The sequence below is a fragment of the Lagenorhynchus albirostris genome, chromosome 10 (assembly GCF_949774975.1).
Source record: "Lagenorhynchus albirostris chromosome 10, mLagAlb1.1, whole genome shotgun sequence".
NCBI classification, from domain to species: Eukaryota; Metazoa; Chordata; class Mammalia; order Artiodactyla; family Delphinidae; genus Lagenorhynchus; species Lagenorhynchus albirostris.
Genome location: NC_083104.1, coordinates 74,068,321 through 74,073,773, shown reverse-complemented (window position 1 = coordinate 74,073,773; position 5,453 = coordinate 74,068,321).

Below are 5,453 nucleotides of genomic sequence, written 5' to 3'. Positions count from 1 at the left end.
AAATGAGTTAACGCATGTAAAGCATTTAGCATCCAACCCACAGTGAACGCTCAGTAGGTATTTGTGACATTGATCCTAAGGATGGTCATGATGATAAGGGTGGAGGTGATGATGGTCATGACAGCAAGGATGCTTCTCTCTCCTTTTTTGGTAAAATAACAATAATAATAGATTCCAGTCACTTGAGGTCTGTTGTGAGCCAGGAAACCACCCTGATGGGCGCCTTATAGACATTGTGTCTAATCTTTAACAACCCCTATGTTCTAGCTGGGAAAATGGAGGATCAGACTGGTTAAGTAACTGGCTAACGTCACAGCCCCAGTAAAAGGCAGAGGGTTTGGATCCGTGGATACCTCCCTACCACAGTGCACATTTCTGCTGCATCTCGTGGACACTTCAGTCCTCTTAAATGCTTTCCAGAAAAGGAGGTGTGTAATATAAATAAATGAACTTACAAACAGATCTTTTGAAAGCTGAGTTCTTGACGGTTTCCCCTTCCTCTCTACATTTTGTTTCACTTCTGTCTTGACTTTTCTACCTCCTGACAGCTTCTGTTCCCAAGTTTCCTGTTCACAATACCCCTTGTGAAGAAAGCGTTTTGTGAAACAAGAGTTTTTCCCGAGGCCCCAGGTTATGGCAATACCAGTTTGGAAACCCTGGGTTAAGTGGATAATGTATTGATTGGAAATGACATAGTTGCCTGACTCGTTTCAGTGGGCCTGTGGGGACTGAGCACCCAGCATGTGCCGGCAACAGTCCTATGTGTAGCAACAAAGCCCCTGCTTCCACCGACCTGCATTCTAGAGGATGATACCTACGGCTCCCATACACACAAAAAAATCATCTTATCTTCCGTGTTTCACTAAAGCTGCATTCTTTGCAGGGAAAGCCATGCATTTCAAAGCATTCATGTCTTCCGCCCATTCTGGAGTCAAGAATTTCAGAATCCAACCCCAGCTGGGAGAGACAAGGAGTTGGGGACACTGAGATTCAAGTCTTGGTGCTACTTTCTTCATCCGTGACCTCAAGCAAGGATTAGCCCCTCTGACCTTCAGGTTAGTCCTTTGCAAGGGAGAGGACACCCAGTCCCTCGGTAACAATGCTTTGCTTTTGCCCCATACATTTAACCATCACATTTTGCATCAGCATTTCCTTTCATTGTGCCAAGCCCGGCCCCCCAGGTTATGGGAGACATCAGCTCCCTGGATCTCTGTGGAGCGCCATGAACTAGTAGCCACCACTGCACGATGACCATTCAGGGGCTCCACCCCCTTGTGCGGATCAGGACCGAGGATTCCGAGTGAGAAACACAGGCAGCAGCAGATGCAACGGCTGAGCTGAGAATGAGGGGTGGCCAAGGCCTTGAGAGGAGACTGGTCCATCCTAGACAACACAGCATGTGCCCCCCAGACCCTCTTGCCAGCCCACAGTTGCTGCCTAGATTGTTGATGGAAATAAATTAAGTGAAAGCCATTTAAGCGAAGTGGTGTTTGTGTGTGGTTTCTCTTAGTCAATATCCTGTACCTAAGTCCTTGTTTTGACGTTTGGGTGTAGCTCCTCAGAATGAAACCTTGACCCTCCAAAACCACTGAAGTTCTGCCTGTGGTCAGGCTGCTTCCTCACTCAGTCCTGCACCCAGATGCAGCAGATTAACCTAGTCTTTGAGATTAACCTAACCGACACCGAAGGGCCCTGAATTCAAGTCCCACCTTTTCACTCATGAGCTGTGTGACTTTGGGAAAGTTACCTGACTTGTCTGTGCCTTGGTTTCCAAATCTCTAAAATAGGGATAATAATATTGGGGGTTGTTTTAAAGATCCAGTTAAATAATGGATGTAAAGAACTTAGGACAGCAAGCACTTAGAAACTGGTAAAAGACCAAAAAAATGCATAATAGCTAATTCTTATCAGGTAGAGTCGGGAGGAAGAAGGGAGGGGGCTCAGGAGAAATAGCTGTGCCCAGCATACCTTAAGCGTAAGCCCTGGGCAAAAAGGCATGGTAATCTAACCTTGTTTCTGAAAAAGAATGGTTATGTATATGCATTGCACGGTGGGAGGCGGCATTTTCTTCCTAGTGGGGAAGCAGGCAGGCCGGGACCTCAGAGCCCCACAAAACAGTGGCATCTAGCCTATCTTTTTAAAAGTCTGAGGGGTTTCATGTCCCAGAGCAGGCCAGAGGGACACAGAAGTAGTTTTGTATATATATATGTATATCTGATTCACTTTGCCGTACACCTGAAACGAACACAGCATTGTAAATCAACTAGGCTCCAATAAAAATTTCCAAAAAAAAATCTAACCTTGTTTCAAGTACCCACCAAGAGCTTGACATCTTCCAGACATCTTGGGATAGATATACATTTCCTGATTTTACAGAGAGATGAACCACCATGGCTCAGACACACTAAGATGCTGCCCTCACACGGGTGGCTAGTGAGTGAGGAAGGGGACCACTTGGGGTTATTCATCACTGTATCCGCCGTCCCATTACCCGGCACGCTGTTGCTCTGCCTGCCTCGCCTGGCAGCAGGTCCCTCCCAGATGACCCGTGTCTTACAGGCAAGAGATGAGATGATGCCCAAGACTTGGCCGTGGCAACTGAGGAAGAGGGAAGTTATTAAAAACCCTACTTACCAGACAACTTCTGTGTCCCTCTGGCCTGCTCTGGAATGTAAAACCCCTCAGGCTTTGAAACTGACAGGCCAGATGCCAGCAGTTTTCTGAGGCTCTGAGGTCTGGGCCTGCCTGCTTCCCCACTAGGAAGAAAGCATTGCCACCCGCTGTGCAATTGTCCACAGAGCTTCCGTCTCGGGCATATGGGCCCCCTCCATCACCCACCAGCAGGAAGGATGCTCCTGTCTCCTACCTCTGACTCATCTCCCACAGTCATCTCAACTCCCATCTGATAACATTCATACTGGGACACTTTTTTGCACGTGGGATTTCCTCCTTCCCCCTTAAATCTCAGGGATTAAGACTGCTGGCCCCAGACCGACACCTCTTCTTGGCCAAAGCTGGTTCCAGGGCTTCCCTGGCGGCGCAGTGGTTGAGAGTCCGCCTGCCGATGCAGGGGACACGGGATTCGTGCCCCGGTCCGGAAAGATGCCACATGCCGCGGAGCGGCTGCGCCCGTGAGCCATGGCCGCTGAGCCTGCGCGTCCGGAGCCTGTGCTCCGCAACGGGAGAGGCCACAACAGTGAGAGACCCGCGTACCGCAAAAACAAAACAAAACAAAACAAAACAAAAAAACGAAAACAAAGCTGGTTCCACCCCTGAACATTGCTCTCCTCTTCACCACATGCCTCCCCTTTCCTCACCTCTCTGGCCAAGCCCCACCCTGGAGCACTTCCTGAGGGTGGGGCCTAGGTTGGAAGTTGCCTAGCCCAAGCCAAGGCCACGTGGTTCCAGGGCAACTGAGACAACAGCACAGTGGATGACAATAGAAGGCAACGAGGGAAGACGCACAGACGGGACGGAGCATCCGCAGAAAGGACAGGTGTTCTGGAGAAGGTTTCGTGATGGAGGGGCAAATAGACAGGTAGGATATGGACAGGCCCAACTGGGTGTGGAGGAGATGCCTGACTGAGAACCCTGGTGCACTGTGAGTGAGGAGATAAACTGGCGTAGCCACCATGGAAAACAGTATGGAGGTTCTTACAAAATTAAAAATAGAGCTACCATATGATCTAGCAATTCCACTTCTGGGTATTTATCAGAGGAAAATGAAAACTCTAACTCAAAAAGATATCTGCACCCTCATGTTCATTGCAGCAACCTAAGTGTTCATCAACGGGTGAATAAAAAAATGTGAGATATATATAGATATAGATATAGATATGAATATTACTCCACCTTAAAAAAGAAGGAAACATTGCCACTTGTGACAACATGGATGGAACTTAAGGGCATTATGCTAACTGAAATAACAGACAGAGAAAGACAAATTCCATATATTCTCACCTACATGTGGAATCTGAAAAAACAAAACAAAAAACCAACCCCAAGCTCCTAGATACAGAGGACAGATAGATTGGTGGTTGCCTGAGGTAGCGAGTGGGGTGAGCAAATGGGTGAAGGGGGTCAAAAGGTACAAAGGGTCAGTTGTAAAATAAATGTCCTGGGGGTGTAATGTACAGCATGTGACTATAGTGAATGATACTGTAGTGCGTATCTGAAAGTTACCAAGAGAGCAGATCTAAAAGTTCTCATGACAAGTAAAAAAAATTGTAACTATGTATAGTGCTAGATGTTAACTAGACTAATTGTGGAGGTCACTTTGCAATATATACAAATACCGAATCATTATGTTATATACCTGAAACTAATATAATAGTATATGTTAATTACCTCTCAATTTTTTTAAAAAAGGAGATGGCCTGCTGAGAAATCCTGAACCGACTGTTACATCTGCAAAGGGACCCGTGGGGTATTGCACCAGCCTGATAATGATGAGACAGAGACCGCAAAGGTGTGACAGCTCCCCAGCCCACCTGGAATCTTGGAAAACACGTAGGTTTTGAGGTCCAATAGTCATGAGTTCTAATCCTGCCTTTGCCCTTCTGACCTATGGCAACTGGAGAAAGTCGCTCAACCTCCAAAGCCTCAGTTTCCTTATCTGCAAAATGGGACTGTCAGTATCTATCTCAAGAGAGTTGATGAGAGGATTAGTGGCTAGATGTGCATAAATCACTCAGCCCTGAGCCTGGCCATATCCTGAGCTACATAAATGATTCTCTACTGTCTCTGGGATCAAGGGCAAACCCCTCACTCCATGCTTATGAACTCTCATGCAAACATATCCACTATTGTAATTTAATTTTATATTCAGAAATTGATGTTTTTTATTGTCATAATACACACCATAAGATACAAAGTTCAACAAAACCTTAGCCAGTAGGGATGCAAATTGAAAAAAGGCCCAGATCTGTCCGCAGCAGGAGTCAGGGTTCAGTCAGCATAAAATTGTCATGCTCTCAGTAGAGGGCAAGGGTCTTTAAGATTGAAAATCTTGGACTTGGGGGTCTCCTTAGGGTCCCTCTGGCTACAAGAGTCTAAGTCTGACTTGGGGAAGGCTGGGAGGAGCAAAAGAGAGAATCTTATCCTCCTTCATGGGATCAGGGATTGAGGTATGAATGTCGCACGCAGGGTTTGTCTTCCTTGTCGTCCCTGCAGTGGGGTGTAGGAGTGGGGGCCATAGTAGGTTTAGAAGCGGAATGCTTTCTGTGAGCCCCTTTACAACGGAGGACAAATGCCAGAGTCCAAATGACCATCAGTATTCCAGAACTCTCCAGAGTCTTCCTGGAAGTTCTCAAGCCTTTAGCCAAGCACTCTGTCAACATTTAGAAGGAACAAAAAAAAAAATTGGCATCTTTTGCCTCCAGAGTACATGCTATAAAACTCTGTACCCATCTTCTACGTACCTTCCGTCTCCCCTCCCACTTGAGCCAAGCACT